The sequence below is a fragment of the Mercenaria mercenaria genome, chromosome 16 (genome assembly GCF_021730395.1).
Source record: "Mercenaria mercenaria strain notata chromosome 16, MADL_Memer_1, whole genome shotgun sequence".
Classification (NCBI taxonomy): domain Eukaryota; kingdom Metazoa; phylum Mollusca; class Bivalvia; order Venerida; family Veneridae; genus Mercenaria; species Mercenaria mercenaria.
The window spans coordinates 4,913,211-4,931,049 of record NC_069376.1 but is presented as its reverse complement, the minus strand read 5'-3'; the positions used below and the strand labels follow the sequence as shown (position 1 = coordinate 4,931,049).

Below are 17,839 nucleotides of genomic sequence, written 5' to 3'. Positions count from 1 at the left end.
TAGTAAACATAGTCAAAAATAGGAATTGCTTATCAGATGACTGTCAATCATTATCACTCTGAGATCTTAGGCTCTCTTTAATAGGCTGGTGGAAACGTAAGATGTGTTTTAAACGTTTTTGATATGCATGTTCAATTTTTATTTAGTAATATTTGAAAAATACAGTGTAAAAATCTAATATAACTAATAAACTATTCATTTCAGCAGCTGCCAGATGAATGTACTTTCCAGATGTAAACCATCACAAATGATGCCTGTTTGTATTTACCAGTGTTTAAAAAATGTAGGTTTGTTATACTTGATATTTAAGGGTCTCTAAATATTTGAGAAAATATTATAAAATCGCACTGTCCGTCCATGCGTCTGTGTAAATTCTTGTGCGGGCTGTAAATCTGCCATCCGTGAAGGAAATTGAAATAACTTGACATAAATGTTTACCATTATCAGACAATGTGTCATGCCTTAGACCCAGACCCCTACCTCCAAGGTCAAGGTCACACTCTTAGAAGTCAAAGGTTAACAAATTCTGTTTTGTGTCTAGTTCACTCTGCCATTCATAAAAGGATTTTGAAATTACTTTCAATTGCTTAATTGTTCCCCATAATGAGGTGACATATCATGCACAATACCCAAACCCCTAGCTCTTAAGGTCATGGTCACATGTAGAAGTTAAAGATTAACATGGTTCGTTTTCTTATCCAGCCAATAACTCTGCCATCGATGGAGTGATTTTAAAATTACTTTGGTGTAAAATTTAATGTTTCCTATAATGAGATGACATGTCACGTGCAAGACCCAGGTCACTACTGTGTAGGTCAAGATCAGACTTACAAGCCAAAGGTTAACATGTTCGGTTTCATGTCCGGTTCATAACTGCCATCCTTGAAGGGATTTTGAAATAGTTTGGCATAAATGTTTACCATAATTAGACAATGTGTCATGCACAAAACCCAGACCACTAGCTCAAAGGTCAAGGTCACACTTAAAAGTCAAAGGTTAACATGGTCTGTTTCTTATCTATTCCATAACTCTTTAGTGAACAGTTTTCAATGTTTTCAGGTCTATTTCTAGAAAATATTGTAGAAAAAGTAAGAATCACTTGTTTGACAAGGACATCTGGATGCCCAGTTAAAGGCTTACATTCTTATTAGCTCACCTGTCACAAAGTGACAAGGTGAGCTTTAGTGATCGCGCGGTGTCCGTCGTCCGTCTGTGCGTGCGTGCATCCGTCCGTAAACTTTTGCTTGTGACCACTCTAGAGGTCACATTTTTCATGGAAACTTTAAGAAATTTGGTCAGAATGTTTGCCTTGATGATATCTAGGTCAGGTTTGAAACAGGGTCAAGTGCGGTCAAAAACTAGGTCAGTAGGTCTAAAAAAAGGAAAAACCTTATGACATCTCTAGAGGCCATATTTTTCAATGGATCTTCATAAAAATTAGTGAGAATGTTCACCTTGATAATATCTACATCAAGTTTGAAACTGGGTCACTGCGGTCAAAAATTAGGTCAGTAGGTCAAATAATAGAAAATCATTTTGACCTCTCTTGAGGTCATATTTTTTATGGGATTTGCATGAAAATTAGTCAGAATGTTCATCTTGATAATATCTAAATCAAGTTTGAAAATGGATTACATCCGGTCTAAAACTAGGTCAGTAGGTCAAATAATAAAAAAACATTGTGACCTCTGTAGAGGCCGCATTGTTCATGGGATCTGCATGAAAATTGATCAGAATGTTCATCTTGGTGATATCTAGGTCAAGTTTGAAACTGGGTCAACTGCGGTCAAAAACTAGGTCAGTAGGTCAAATAAAAGAAAATCATTTTGACCTCTCTAGAGGTCATATTTTTCATGGGATCTGCGTGAAAATTAGTCAGAATGTTCATCTTGATAAAAAGTAGGTCAAATTCAAAACTAGGTCACGTCCGGTCCGAAACTAGATCAGTAGATCTAAAAATAGAAAAACCTTGTGAGCTCTCTAGAGGTCATATTATTTCATGGGATCTGTATGAAAATTGGTCAGCATGTTCATATTGATGATATATAGATCAAGCTCGAAACTGGGTCACGTGCGGTCCAAAACTAGGCCAGTAGGTCAAAAAATAGAAAAACATTGTGACCTCTGTAGAGGCCGTATTTTTCCTGGGATCTGCATGAAAATTGATCAGAATGTTCATCTTAATGATATCTAGGTCAGTTATGAAACTGGATCAACTGCAGCAAAAAGTAGGTCAGTAGGTTAAATAAAAGAAAATCCTTGTGACCTCTCTAGAGGTCATATTTTTCATGGGATCTGCATGAAAATTGGTCAGCTTGTTCATCTTGATGATATCTAGGTCAAGTTTAAAACTGGGTCACGTTCGTTTCAAAACTAGGTCAGTAGGTCAAATAATAGCAAAACCTTGTGAGCTTTCTAGTTTGATCTACTTGTCCTTAAGCGCAATGATAATAGGTGAGCGATATAGGGCCATCTTGGCCCTCTTGTTGTAATTATTATACATGTTTATCCCCACCTCTGCCTCTGTCAATATGCACCTTTAATATTGTATCATTTGACATTTGTAAAGCTTACATTATCAAGTTGTTTGTGGGTGGTTTTCAAATAATGAAGATTTTTCTTCTCTCTCACCTTACTTTGATTCAGTCCAGTTTTAGAAACTGTTTTGGGGTACATTATATCCAGATCAATATAGTCAATAAATGTGCGCAATTTTAGCTAAATGGCTGAAGCAGTTTTAAAGTAATATTGAATTATATAGCTAATTTTGCCCTGTGCACCCAAAAAAGTGTGACATTTTACATGAAGGTTAGTTTTCAACAGTGTTTTATTGTTTTCAAACCAAGCTTTATTGTTACAGCTTTGATTTTTTCAGAAAAATTAAACTAGCCACATTTAAAGCAAACTACTTTTTTATAAACAGCATTTTATTCTTACTAATATTTCACACCTTGTGATTAAACCCCCTTCACATGTGTTCACAAAAAATAGTGAAAAAAATACTAAATTTAAATGTTGAACTCTACAATTTCACAGCCCCATTACTTTTTCTAATTCCTAATGTTTTTCTAAGATCTTAATTCTTTAAGCTTTGAAAACATGATTTGATTTTTTGTTTGATGAATGTCTATACACCCAAAAATGTCCCCTGTGCACCTTTTCAGTAGTTAAGCGTCAGATTTCTTTTATTCTTTAAATAAAATGGGGTTTTACTTTAGTTTACAAAGAAGCTTTCAACTTCACACATAAAGGACTGTTAAACTTTCACAAAGCCAAAAGTGATGTCCCCTGTTCACCCTATATTCGCATTCATCAATTACCTGCATTGCTGTAGTATATGGTTGGCAGCTCTATATTCTAAGTAACGTGTACACAAAATTTAGGCATTATTTCTTAATTTAGCATTATAAATGAAACCTGGACAATTTGAAATTCATTGTTTGCATTTTTGTCCTAGTTGCCAATTTTCAAGTTAAAAAGTGGAAATATTAACTTTATTGATTCTTAATTAAGCTGTCAGGTTTACCTATATATGTTAATGTTCACTGGTGAATATTGTATAGTTGAAAGACTTTACCAAAATATGAACATATTCTATAAATACATGCGGTTGATGAACATGCAAACTGTTAGAAAAAAATATGTTTTATAATAATATGTTCATTATTTTTCATTGAGCAATAACTTTTCTAAGTAGAATTTTATTTTCATGTCATATTTATGCAGAAATGGTGATTTTAAAAACCAGTGTCCACAAATATTTGATAAATTAAGTTTCAAACAACACACACATACCTATGTAGGGATAGCGCATATTTTTTCGTGTTATAACATCTGCGAAATCCCGAGGGATTCTGGAAATGTTACAACACGAACAGAACATGTGCTATCGCTATTCTAGCATAACACGTGTAAAAAAACAGGTAAATGAATATATTTTCCCTCAACGTCATTACCTTCCATGAAATGCGTGGTAAAGTCTACGTTGTTTTTTCACGTTGACGTCATTTCCTTCTGAATTATCCGTTTTGGGGCCGTAATACGTTTACGCTTTGCCACGGAATGCGCATATATAAAAAGGTGTTATAACAGCACGTCAGCGCGTGAATTTCTCTGTTAACACACGTTTTCTCTCCTGTTAAAACACCCCTGAAAAGTGACAATAACAGCAGTTTTATGCTAGGATTATGTATCATATATGTTGAAAACATTACTGTTATAGATATGTCCTTGTCATAAAACATTACAGCATTTATCACCCATTTTACTTGAGATTCACCAAACTTTCGAATTAAAGGCTGAAATATTTTCTGACTGGTATTTCTCAACACTTTTCCAAAGCTATTTCCTTGTTAGAAGTATTTGCTATCATATGAAATAGGTGACCACTATAAGAAATAGGTTTGAAATTTCAACCCCTATGTCACACTTTGCTTCATTATTTTGAAAACCACACATGTACAGTTTTGGTGAAATTGAGGCCTATTACACCATGTTATCCTTAATATTTTCTGGTATAATATTATAATGAATTTGAAGCGACACTTATTACTGTGGTAAGAGCGTTGGTCTACGGATCGCGGGGTCGCGAGTTCGATCCTCGGGCGGGGCGTATGTTCTCCGTGACTATTTGATAAACGACATTGTGTCTGAAATCATAAGTCCTCCACCTCTGATAATTCATGTGGGGAAGTTGGCAGTTACTTGCGGAGACCAGGTTTGTACTGGTACAGAATCCAGGGACACTGGTTAGGTTAACTGCCCGCCGTTAAATGACTGAAATACTGTTGAAAACGGCGTTAAACCCAAAACAAATAAAAAAAAAACAACTTATTACTGTGTGTATTTAGTGTACTTATCTTTAAATTCATTGATGTCATAATTATAGAAATTGTACTTTTTTCTATTTTAGGATTCGATTTGATGTGTAATTCAAAACAAATCTTCAAATTGAAAATGGCAAAAAGCAAGGGGAAATGGAATACTCCAGTTGATGAAAATGGTTAGCATGGATAACGTATGCTTGTGAAAAGTGCAAAGATCTATACAGTACTGGTTTGTTCTTTGAGTCTGTTTTTGGCTTGACTTTTCGAAGAAAAAGTAGAGCTATTGTACCTGCCACGGCATTGCCGTCACCGTTGGTTAAAGTTTTTGATGAAGTCAAATATCTCTGTTACTGTCAAAGCTAACTTGAAACTTAAAATACTTTTTACCATCAAAGTCTACACCAGGAGAAACAATCCCCATATCTCTGATATGAATTTAGACAGAGTTATGCCCCTTTTTAACTTGAATTTTTGGTTAAAGTTTTTGATAAAGTCAAATATCACTGTTACTATTAAAGCTTTTGACTTGAAACTCAAAATGGTTATTAACTATCAAAATCTACACCAGGAGACATGATTCCCATAACTTTGATTTTGAATTTTGACAGCGTTATGTCCCTTTTTAACTTAGAATTTTTGGATAAAGTTTTTGATAAAGTCAAATATCTCTGTTACTATCAAAGCTTTTTACTTGAAACTTAAAATAATAATACTTGTTTTCCATCAAAGTCTACACTAGACGCAATTCCCATCACTCTGATTTGAATTCTTACAGAATATGGCCCTTTTTAACTTAGAATTTTTTGTTAAAATTTTTGATAGTCAAATATCTCTGTTACTATTAAAGCCTTTGACTTGAAACTCAAAATAGTTACGTGTATTTGCTTTTAAAGACTTCACCTAGAGAAACAATTCCCGGAACTCTGGTTTGAATTTTGACTGAGTTATGTCCCTTTTTAACTTGTATTTTTTTACTGGTAAAGCTCTAAGTCAGAGTCAAGCCTTGAGAAAAGTCCAGCGCGCTATGATACAGACAGCTCTTGTTATTTCCAGCAGTATCTTTATTATGCCCCCTTCAAAGGAGGGGAATATTGTTTTGCTGATGTCGGTCTGTCTGTCCGCACACCCATCCATTGAGTTTCATATTTCATATGGAGTTTGGTCATCAAAGCTGGCAGATTATCCTTATTGATTTTCAGGTATCTGGCCTAAAGGTCAAGGTCACAGCTGCCTTATATAGGAAATTCATTTTTGCTCGATATCTTGATATATACTATTCTCAAGGCTGTCATATTTCACAGGGTGATTGGCCTTCTTAAGTTGACCCCTGTTGATTTTTTTGGGTCAAAGGTCAAGGTCGCAAGGTCCTAATTGGTCAAATCCATTTCTGATTATTACCTTAAGATAACTATCTGACCATGAGCCATTATATTTTATTGAATGTTTAGTCTCCTGATAAATTGCAGGTCATGAGGTCAAGGTCATTTAGGGTCAAATCAGTTTGAAACCAATATATTGAGATCTGTTTGGCCTGCATACTTTAGATTTCACAGGTTGATTGGTCTCCATTAGTAGATGACCTTCATCAGTTTCGGGTAACGTGGTGAAAGGACAAGAGCACCTGTCATCAAATCCTTTAAAAATCAGTATACAGCAAAACTGATTTACCAAGTCTCCTTGAGAAGATGACCTCTTTTAATTTCCGGTCATGATGTCACGTGTCACCTAGGGTAAAAGTAATTTCAATTCAGAGTCTTATAATGCTGCAGCTGTCAACAAACTGGGATTCATATACTGTAGTGTTTTAACTATCTGTCTCTCAAACATTCACATGCACTCCGCTCCTCAAGTGCATGCGCATATTGTCCAAATATTAGCTCACATGTTACAAAATGACAAGATGAGCTCTTGTGATCGCGCAGCGTCCGTCATCCGTGCGTCCGTAAGTTTTGTTTGTGACCACTCTAGAGGTCACATTTTTTCATGGGATCTTTATGAAAGTTGGTCAGAATGTTTATCTTGATGATATCTAGGTCAAGTTTGAAACTGGGTTACGTGTGGTCCAAAATCTAGGTCAGTAGCTTTAAAAATAGAAAAATATTTCGACTTTAAGAGGCCATACTTTTTCAATAGATTTTCATGAAAGTTAGTCAGAATGTTTACCTTGATAAAATCCAGGTCAAGTTTAAAAATGAACAGACTCAACCAAACCGAGTCTGCAATTTTCACTGTTTGTATTGTTCTCGGTGCTTCCGAGGGATCTACTTTTCAGATTATATTTACGTGCTGTGAAAAACTAGGTCAGTTGGTCAAATAATAGAAAAACCTTGTGACCTATCTACAGGCCACATTTTTATTGTATCTGTAGGAAAGTTAGTCTGAATGTTTATCTTGATCATTTCTAGGTCAAGTTTGAAACTGGGTCGAATGATATTACAAACTAGGTCAGTAGGTCTAAAAATAGAAAAACCTTGTGACCTCTCTAGAGGCCATACTTTTGAATGGATCTTCATGAAAATTGGCCTGAGTGTTCACCCTAATGATATCTAGGTCAAATTTGAAACTGGGGTTTTTGCCTTTAGTAACTAGGTCAGTAGGTCAAATAATATAAAAACCTTGTGACCTCTCTAGAGGCCATATTTTTCATGGGATCTGTATGAAAGTTGGTCTTAATGTTCATCATGGTTATATCTAATTTAAGTTTGAAACTGGGTGAACTGCGGTCAAAAACTAGGTCAGTATAACTAAAAATAGAAAAACCTTGTATCTTCATGAAAATTGGTCTGAATGTTTACCTTGATGATATCTAGGTCAAGTTTGAAACTGGGTTATGTGCGGTTAAAAACTAGGTCAGTAGGTATAAAAATAGAAAAGCCTTGTGACCTCTCTAGAGACCATATTTTTCATGAGATCTTAATGAAAATTGGTGAGCATATTCACCCTGATGACATGTAGGTCAGGTTCAAAACTGGGTTACGTGTCTTAAAAAATAATAGGTCAAATAATAGAAAAACATTGTGATCTCTCTAGAGGCCAAATTTTTCAAGAGATCTTCATGAAAATTGGTCAGAATTTTTATCTTGATGATATCTAGGTCAAGTTTAAAACTACATTGTGTAGGTCACATGAGCTCAAAAACTAGGTCACTATGTCAAATAATAGAAACAGTGACGTCATACTCATTTGAAAACTGGGTCATGTGGGGTCAGGTGAGCGATTCTGGACCATCATGGTCCTCTTGTTTTTCAGGTGTACGGCCCTTCTTCGGACTTTGAAAATTTGTATCTTTATCAGAACATCGTGTCAACAACTACTGTCCTCTTCTTTCTGGAGTTATAGCACTGTTGTGAAATTTATATTTTACTCTGTCAAGCACTTTAAGAGTACATATGTTACACAGTTATGACATCATTTTACCACCACAAAACGAAGTTGTTTGTAGGGGTGGGGTGGGGTGGGGGTTATATAGGAATGAGCTTGTCCGTTGGTCTGTCAGTCCGTTGGTTTTCATGGTTTCCGGACAGTAACTCATGAAAGGTTTAACAGATTTAAATAATGTTTGGTACACAGGTGTAGCATTATAAAATACATGGAAATTCAATTTTAAGGTCAGTTGGTCGAAGGTCAATGTCAAAATGACTCGGAACAGTTAAATGGTTTCTGGATGATAACTTGAAAATGCTTAGGCATAGGATCATAAATTTTTATACACACATGTAACATCATAAAATACAGGTCAAGGTCAACTTTGAGGTTAGCAGGTCAAAGGTCAAGGTCACAATGACCAGGAACAGTTAAACACTTAGACATCAAGAATAGTTTAACTTAGTGTGCTCTGTACATCCGCTGAGAAGGTTTGTGTGGGGCTATTTATCGCCGTTAATGATAGTTCTAGTTAATTAAGGAGTTAGCCTTTAAAGTTCAGTGTTTAAAGTGGAATTATAATTTATATGCATTTTTTCAAGTAAAAATCCAGTTGGAATAGATGTTTGTGTAAAATAGGTGTAGAAAATTATAACTTTTAACCCAATATACCAAACTCTTTCTGTTACCAGTACGAAATAATAACACTGCCAATATGACTTTTCTTATTTTGGCAGGGGCAATAGTTTTTAAGAGAATTTAAACTGCACTCAGGAGTTGCTTCCCTTCAACTTCAGAAATCTCTACCTATAGGTAAGGGAGATAATTGCGTAGAAGTTTGAAAAAAGAATTATTATTAGCTAACTTGTCACAAAGTGATAAGGTGAGCTATTGTGACCGCTTGATGTCCGTCGTCCGTCATGCGTCAACAAGTTGTAAAAAAAATCTTTACAAAGATTGACCCCGCCCCATGGTGTTACTTGATTGTACATAGAAAAATCTTAATGTTTTTCTAAAAATAAACCAGAAGGCCTAGAGCTTAGATATTTCATATGTAGCATTGCTTAGTGAACCTCTACAAAATTTGTTCAAATCATGAACCCCGGGGTCCAAATTGACACTGACCCAGGGGTCACTTGATTTTACACAGGAAAATCTTCAAATATTTTCTAAAACTAAACCAAAAGGCCTAGATCTTAGATTTTTGACTTGTAGCATTGCCCAGTAGACTTCTACAAAATGTGTTCAAATCATGACCTCCGGGATCCAATTGACCCCACCTCATGGGGTTACTTGATTGCACATAGAAAAATCTTCAAAATTTTCTAAAAATAAATTTTTAATTACTTCCTTTTTATGTTTTTAGCTCGACTATTCGAAGAATAGTCTAGCTATTCTACTCATCCTGGCGTCGTCGTCGGTGTCGGTGTCGGCGTCGGCGTCACATTTTGGTTAAGTTTTTGCATGCAAGTACATACAGCCATCACTGAAAGGCATATAGCTTTAAAACTTATTTCTTCTTTTTCTAGGTCAATTACCAACCTCTTTGGGTCAAGTCCCATAACTCTTAACATATATTTTGAGCAAATTATGCCCCCTTTTGGACTTAGAATATTTTGGTTATAAAACTAGTTGATAGCAGCAAGTCCCATAACTCTGACTTTCATTTTGGCCAAATTATGCCCCCTTTTGGACTTAGAAAATTCTGGTTAAAGCTTTGTGTGCAAGTACATACAGCTATTTCTAAAAGGCATATAGATTTGAAACTTATTTTTTTCTTTTTCTAGATCAATTACCAACCTCACTGTGTGAAGTCCCATAACTCTGACATGTTTTTTGAGCAATTATGCCCCCTTTTAGACTTAGAAAAATTTGGTTAAAGTTTTACATGCAAGTTTCTATCTCCAAAACTAATGCAGATATTGATTTGAAACTTCACATGTGTCTTCGGGGTTATAAATCTAGTTGACTGGAGCGAGTCCCATAACTCTGACCTTCATTTTGGCCAAATTATGCCCCCTTTTGGACTTAGAAAATTCTGGTTAATGTTTTGCGTGCAAATACATACAGCTATTTTTAAAAGGCATATAGATTTAAAACTTATTTTTTCTTTTTCTAGATCAATTACCAACCTCACTGGGTGAAGTCCCATAACTCTGACATGTTTTTTGAGCAAAGTATGCCCCCTTTTAGACTTAGAAAAATTTGGTTAAAGTTTTACATGCAAGTTATTATCTCCAAAACTAATGCAGATATTGATTTCAACTTCACATGTGTCTTCAGGGTTATAAAACTAGTTGATAGCAGCAAGTCCCATAACTCTGACTTTCATTTTGGCCAAATTATGCCCCCTTTTGGACTTAGAAAATTCTGGTTAAAGTTTTGCGTGCAAGTACATACAGCTATTTTTAAAAGGCATATAGATTTGAAACTTATTTTTTCTTTTTCTACTTCAATTGCCAACCTCTCTGGGTCAAGTCCCATAACTCTGACATGTATTTTGAGCAAATTATGCCCCCTTTTGGACTAAGAAAATTTTGGTTAAAGTTTTACATGCAAGTTACTATCTCCAAAACTAATGCAGATATTGAATTGAAACTTCTCATGTGTCTTCGGGGTTATAAAACTAGTTGATAGCATCAAGTCCCATAACTCTGACTTTCATTTTGGCCAAATTATGCCCCCTTTTGGACTTTGCAAATTCTGGTTGAAGTTTTACATGCAAGTTTCTATCTCCAAAACTAATGCAGATATTGAATTGAAACTTCTCATGTGCCTTCGGGGTTATAAAACTAGTTGATAGCAGCAAGTCCCATAACTGATATGCATTTTGGTCAAATTATTCCCACTTTTGAACTTAAAACTCTTTTGATATTTAACCTTTTTGGGTAATATTTTCCTGCTTCTGGGACAATATTTCGAATAGTCGAGCTTGGCTGTCTTAGGGACAGCTCTTGTTATAAATAGCTTCTTGTCCTTAAGTGCAATGATAACAGGTGAGGGATATAGGGCCATTATGGCCTTCTTGTTTTGTTAGTCTGATTTTTTTTTAAAGGATCCGCTCCAAATATTTATGTGGCCTTGTCGTTAATTTAGCACATCTAAATGCACAGCAATCGAAAATTGCTGTTATAAAACATTCACTAAAAACACACTTTGTACATTAAGATGTGCATAATGTCGCTTTAATAAAATTTGACCAAGTCAGCTAGGATATGAATGAACTTTTATAGTAGTAAGCCTGTGTTGTAGTTGTGCATATTCTAGATGTTAAAGATTGGATAATTCTAAGCTATTTGAAGAACACATCACCCATTTGTTGGCATCTTCATCAGCATCGTGATTAAGTGAAGTGTATTTTTTTTATTTTATCCATTAACAACTAATGAGAATATATTAAAACTTCACAAAATTGTTCAGTGTAGTGAACTGATACGCACTACAAATGTTTCACAAGTCTTTATGGGGATTTACAAAGTTAAGTTGCTCAGCAATATTTGGTTTAGTCTTTAATTTCTACCAGTATACGGTGTGAGCAATTGTGATCGATCACTGTCCGATCCGTCCGTCTATACTTTCTTTAAACAACAGCTCTTCTGATACCTTTTGGTGGAGTTGATGAATATATGTGTGGTGGAAACTTTAAAAAATCTTCTTGTATGAATTGAAAATAATTTTAAGGAATATGGACCTTGTGTAACACTGTACAAAGATTGTTAAAATTATTTTGATTTGTCAAAAACAAAATGGCTGCCAGAAGGTGTAGCTATTTTTATACGCCCGTCTCTGAAAGAGCAGGGCGTATTATGTGAACACTTATGGCAGTGGGCGCTCGTTGTCCAAAAGCATGTCTGCTCTCTAGGTCAAACAGTTTTCATCTAATCCTCACCAAACTTGGTGACAATGTTTGTGGGCTTAATAATTCAAAGTTCGATAACCAGCAAAATTGCTCCAGGCGCTCTTGAGTTATGGCCCTTGAATTACTCAACATATGCAGTTTTAGCCTGTCCACCCTCTAAGTCACACAGTTTTCATCTTATCTTCATCAAACTTGCAGATAATGTTTGTCAGCATAATATCTCAGCCAAGTTCGATAACCAGCCAAATTGCCCTAGGCACTCTTGGATTATGGCCATCGAATTACTCAAAATCTGCAAATTTAGCCTTATCTGCTAAGTCGATCAATTTTCGTCCGATCTTCACCAAACTTGCAGAAAATGTTTGTGGGCAAAAAACCTTGGTCAGCCAAATCACCCCAGACACCCTTATGGCCCTTGAATTAGGCCAAATTTTATGATGGGTATATTTTGTGACAGTCAGTCTGCCACTCTTGTTCCCTATAGTTTATATTGGAAACATAAAACATTCTTGTCAGAACAGCAGGCTCAATTTTAAAATAACAAATGATTCTTGGGTGACCCTTTAAGAAGATTGTACAAATTACTCTGTTTCATCAAAAAGCATTGCCGCTAGATGTGGTCATTTTACCCCTTATTTATGTATTGGAAACTTTTAAAAAATCTTCAGGTTTGATATAGAGGATATTTGTTTGTTTTGAGTGAATATTGAATATAACTCACAGAGAAGTGAGAAAATTTCAAAAATGAATTTTCTCACATCGAGGTGAGATATATTCAATATTCACAAAAAAAAATTCTTTTTATTTGATGCCTAAATATGTTGAGATGTGCATTTTGCGTCAAATTTTAATCTCGGCATGGGAAACCGACGCCCGTAAACAGACATAGCGTCACACGTGTTGTGATGTTAGAAAGATGCACACGACATACAGTTCCATTTTATTTTATTTTTCGCTGCATAATGTTACGAAATGTTCATTAAGTAAAATAATTTTAATCGAGAAATATACTATAAAGAACAAAGTGCGACTACAATTTTCATTCTGTTTTAAGCAAATAATTTAAAATTCATACACAATGTACATGTACATCGGCATGTACTGCGAGTGATATGCAGTGAGTGATATGGATTGTATCTCACTGATAAAACACAGTATTTCAATCAGTTAGTATAAAATAAATTGTCATGTCACATAATTCCCTAATGTCTTACCCAACTTTTACCCCCACAAGCAAATAAACTCAGGTGAGCGATATAGAGCCATCATTGCCCACTTCTTTTGTATACATGCTGGAAAATAATTACACTTTCTTGTCTTTCAGGTCTGCACAGCTTGATTGGTCAGTTCACAAACATTTTGTTAGAAAGTCTGCAAAGCCATCGACTTGAATACGTTGGTTATTTTCAATGTACCAACAATATAGAAATAAAATTTGTTTATAAATTTGAAAGGCTTTTTAGAATTTGTAACTTTGTAATTGTATCTACTGCCACGAGTGGTGGGGTAATAGGAATAGTCGCCGTCCGCCCGTAACAATTGTGTCCGCTCCATATAACTTAAACCCCTTGAAGGCATCAAGCGTTATTGAACGCAGCTCCTTGTTTATGTTTACATTATATTTCTTTTCATTTGTAAACAAGAAAAATATTTTAAATATTTGAGGCATTTAACATTACCATTAGTTTCCCGGCCATTGTGTTCGCCAGACAGAACAACAGCAACGTCAAATTGAGCCGTTCTATGTGAAAAACCAAACTGTGGCGTTTGCGTCCAGCATGGATCCAGACCAGCCTGCGCATCCAAGTTTCCTAACAGTTTCTCTAATTGCAATAGGCTTGAAAGCGAACAGTCTGGTCTTGATCCAGACCAGCCTGCGCATCCAAGTTTCCTAACAGTTTCTCTAATTGCAATAGGCTTTGAAAGCGACCAGTCTGGCTTGATCCAGACCAAACTGCGCATCCAAGTTTCCTAACAGTTTCTCTAATTGCAATAGGCTTTGAAAGCGAACAGCATGGATCCAGACCAGACTGCGCATCCAAGTTTCCTAACAGTTTCTATAATTGCAATAGGCTTTGAAAGCGAACAGCATGGATCCAGACCAGACTGCGCTTCCAAGTTTCCTAATAGTTTCTCTAATTGCAATAGGCTTTGAAAGCGAACAGCATGGATCATGACCAGACTGCGCATCCAAGTTTCCTAACAGTTTCTCTAATTGCAATAGGCTTTGAAAGCGAACAATACGGATCATGACCAGCCTGCGCATCCAAGTTTCCTAACAGTTTCTCTAATTGCAATAGGCTTTGAAAGCGAACAGCATGGATCATGACTAGATTGCTTCGATGCACATGCTGGTTTGGATCCATGCTGACCGCAAACGCACTGTTGGTTTTCTCATGGCGCGGCTCATATAAGGAATGTTCTCCCGGACTATATGCGGATTTCCTCAAAACAGTGGTGTTATCACAAAGCAGCAATAATAACTTTTGCGCCTTTCCTTTTGCTGTTCATTTGAAATTAATGTCATAATTTTCAATGGAAAAGAACAGGGAAAATGTAAATATTATGACTTGGCTGTGATGTATACTCACGATTCTTTTTATATTAAACTTATTTCTGCAATCTCTCAGAATACCGCTTGGAACAAATTCATTGATTTCGTCGTACATAAAGTAAAAATATACTTAACAACATCAATGCTTCCACCTAGTACCGCCCACCCTTCCACTATCCAAAACAGTAGCAGGGGATATTGCTGTCTGCCTTGTTCACAATACCATTGATGTGCTGACATGAGAAAGCATTTGATAAGGTTAACCATCTGAAACGTCTGTACAAACTTCATCAACATGGCGTTCAAGGCACCACGTTGCAATGGGTCAAGTCTTTCTTGATTGGCAGGCGCCAGTCTGTCCTTGTGAATGATGAAACATCAGAAGTTCCAGTAACGTCCGGAGTCCCACAGTGCTCCGTCCTAGGCCCCCTTTTATTCTTACTCTACATTAATGACCTGCCTGAAAATCTGATTTCACAGGTTCGTTTATTCGCCGATGACACTGCTGTCTATTTAACTGTAAATAGTTCTGCCCAAGAAAACATCCTCCAGCAAGACTTAAATAGGTTACAGCTATGGGAAAGTAAGTGGGACATGGAGTTCAACCAATGGGTGCACTCTTATGAACATAACAAGTAAAAAAAAACTTTTAATCAAAGTACACACTCCATGGCCAAGTCTTGGAAAGTTCCTGATGCAAAGTACCTTGGGGTCACTATATCCTCATATCTAAATTGGAATAAACACATCAATTTAGTCACGTCCAAAGCTACCCGAACACTAAACTTCATCAAGCGAAGTATCCCATGCAAGAACCCAAAAGTTTGAGAAGTAGCTTATAAAGCCCTAGTCAGGCCACAGCTAGAATATGCTAGCTGTGTTTGGAACCCTTACACCCAAAAAACATCAACCAGATCGAAATGATTCAGCGAGGCAGCGCGATGGGTAATCATGACTACTCCCCTTACAGCAGTGTCACAAACGTGCTATGTCAGCTGAGATGGCGTACCTTTAAAGATAGTAATTCACGCCTCCTTATGTTCTACAAGATAGTGAATGGTTTGGTTGCTGTGCCACTCCACAAATGTCAGCCCCCATCCCGTCTAACAAAACATCCCAACTCCTATACCTTAGATCCTCACTCCCTGTAATTACTATAAGTACTCTTTCTTTCCAGCCACCATAGTGCTTTGGAATTCCCTTACAGTACAACTTGTGCAAGCCCCCACCCTGAATCAGTTTAAGCAGGGTGTGACCAAACTTGTACACAATGCTTAGCATGATAGACCTGTTTTTTAAACTGCTTTTATCTGTAAATCATTCTTGTTTTTAACACTATCAACTGTATTTATACTGCAATACACACCGTGTATTACTTTTATCCTCCAATCCAATCTACTTTTAACTTCTAGTACAGGCGCGCAGCTGCACATAATACTCACAGAGAGGAGTGTCGCAGTATCTTGATAGATTAGATCAAATTAGATTAGATTAGATTAGATTAAGATTAATATTTAGATTAGATTAGATTAGATTAGATTAGATTATAGATTAGATTAGATTAGATTAGATTAGATTAGATTAGAATTAGAATAGATTAGATAGATAGATAGATGCTTTCATTTTTATCAACTGATTCGCCATAATGCTTGAGCAATACTTCAGTCTGTTAAGACTATAACAAATATCAATGTGTTTTCAATATTAAAGAGTTAATAATTATCAACAAAAGTCTCCAATAACTCCTAGCCATTTTGTCTGAAAACATTCAAGGAATCAAGTTATCCCATATAAAAATCTTTGATCTTTTAGTAAGAAGATAAATCCGGTGGACTTCATGCATGCTCCTGGTCAAAGGGAAATAACTAACAGGGCCTTTGATTGGTTGAAAAAGTATATGGTATTATGAGACAAATATTTAAAGGTGCATTCCATAGTTCGATTGAATTTGGTAAAGAAAAAAGTTATTTTTGATTAAGGTGATCAAATCATATAACTTCCGATCCTGACGCACTGATAAAGGTTATAATAAGTATACTTTTTATATATTAACGGAATTTGAACTAACTGTCGTCGACGACACTTAGTAACGTGATAAAATAACACAGTAGATCGACCTCTAGAAAATCAAATTTTTCTAACCAAAATCTTAATGAGATTTGAAATAAGGATTATTTACATAAATATATTATATCATTCTTGGATATCAGTCTACTTTCGATTTCACTATACCTTAGTCCTCCATAGAAAATAAGCTGTTACAAAAGTAACGGAATGAAATTTTAACATGAAAACTGCAAATTGCCTAGTCTGATACCATGATCTAACATTTTGAATGTTGAAAATGACTTCAATATTACGGAAAGTAACTTTAAGATGTAAAGTGGTCTCTCATTAGTGAAATATCTGTTGTATATGTTTGAAAACTGTTTTTTTTCTTAAATTGGAAGTTCTAAGCCATGATTAATGGAGGAAAAAGTATTTGAAGGTGTATTTTGTTTGAAATTTTGCTTGTTTTAGTGAATTTGTATTTTCATGAAATGTAAACAAAAATTACTGCCGGACTGGGGGTTACTGACTTGCGGGTGAAAAACGTAGACAAAAATGATGGTTGTGGCAACGTGAAATGTCGCAACGCCGCCTAAATGTCGCAACCACCGTTAAATGTCGCAAGGTTGACGTTAAATGTCGCAACCACCACTAAATGTCGCAAAATCGTCTGCCGCTAATGTCGCACCTTTAACGTTAAATGTCGCAAAAATTGCCCACCGTTATATGTCGCAACACCAACGCTAAATGTCGCACAGCAAAATAAGGTAAGTTAAACAGTCTTTACAACTTAGAGATAAGACTGGGTAATGCATACTTGATATGGGAAGGGCTGACTTGACCTTTCACTCTAATCTGAACGTTTGCTTTTCAGTGGTTCCGCACCATACATGCGTTATATATTTCACTAACATGGTACTCACCACAGTACTAGATTTATTTCAGGTATGAACTATGTAATTCTATGGAGTCCTGTTTAGCTCATGAGACATTAAGCTCGAGCTCTGTATTGTCGCGCGTTGTATCGCATGTCTATAGTCGACCTGAATTTCGTTACAAAACAGGCCGGGGGCCTGAAATTGTTGATGGAAGATGGAGGCGGGGCCACCAGTTTAAAACAAAAGCGTCACCGGCGACGTGCGGTAGGTACGGGGTTCCTCTGTCCGTATTGTGGGGAAGTTTTTTGAT

The 17,839-nt window shown here is 36.0% G+C and overlaps 1 protein-coding gene across 1 annotated transcript in view; it reads left to right on the top strand.

Moving 5' to 3' along the window:
- The window catches only part of LOC123556283 (myosin-2 heavy chain, non muscle-like), a 31,403-nt gene extending 17,902 nt beyond the window's left edge, over positions 1-13,501 (top strand). The window contains exons 5-8 of the mRNA XM_053527473.1: positions 205-283; positions 4,913-5,055; positions 8,927-9,002; positions 13,373-13,501. The gene's annotated coding sequence lies outside the window, so the exon portion shown is untranslated. The remainder of the gene's footprint in view (positions 1-204; positions 284-4,912; positions 5,056-8,926; positions 9,003-13,372) is intronic.
- The last annotated feature ends 4,338 nt before the right edge of the window (positions 13,502-17,839 follow it).